The following is a 390-nucleotide window of genomic DNA, read 5'->3' as shown; positions in this document are numbered from 1 at the left end:
CAACCTAAAGAAAGCCTGAACTCTTGGGAAAAGCTAGTCAATGCCTTCTTGGCAAAGTTCTTTCCACCTCAAAAATTGAGTAAGCTTAGAGTGGAAGTCCAAACCTTCAGACAGAAGGAAGGAGAGTCCCTCTATGAAGCTTGGGAAAGATAGAAACAATTAATCAGAAAGTGTCCCACTGATATGCTTTCTGAATGGAGCATCATTGGAATTTTCTATGATGGTCTCTCTGAACTATCCAAGATGTCTTTGGATAGCTCTGCTGGATGATCTCTTCATCTGAAGAAGACGCCTACAGAAGCTCAAGAGCTGATTGAAATGGTTGCAAATAACCAATTCATGTACACTTCTGAAAGAAATCCTGTGAACAATGGGACAAATCAGAAGAAA

This window comes from Arachis duranensis, chromosome 1 (genome assembly GCF_000817695.3).
Source record: "Arachis duranensis cultivar V14167 chromosome 1, aradu.V14167.gnm2.J7QH, whole genome shotgun sequence".
NCBI classification, from domain to species: domain Eukaryota; kingdom Viridiplantae; phylum Streptophyta; class Magnoliopsida; order Fabales; family Fabaceae; genus Arachis; species Arachis duranensis.
Note: the sequence above shows the minus strand (reverse complement) of the source record.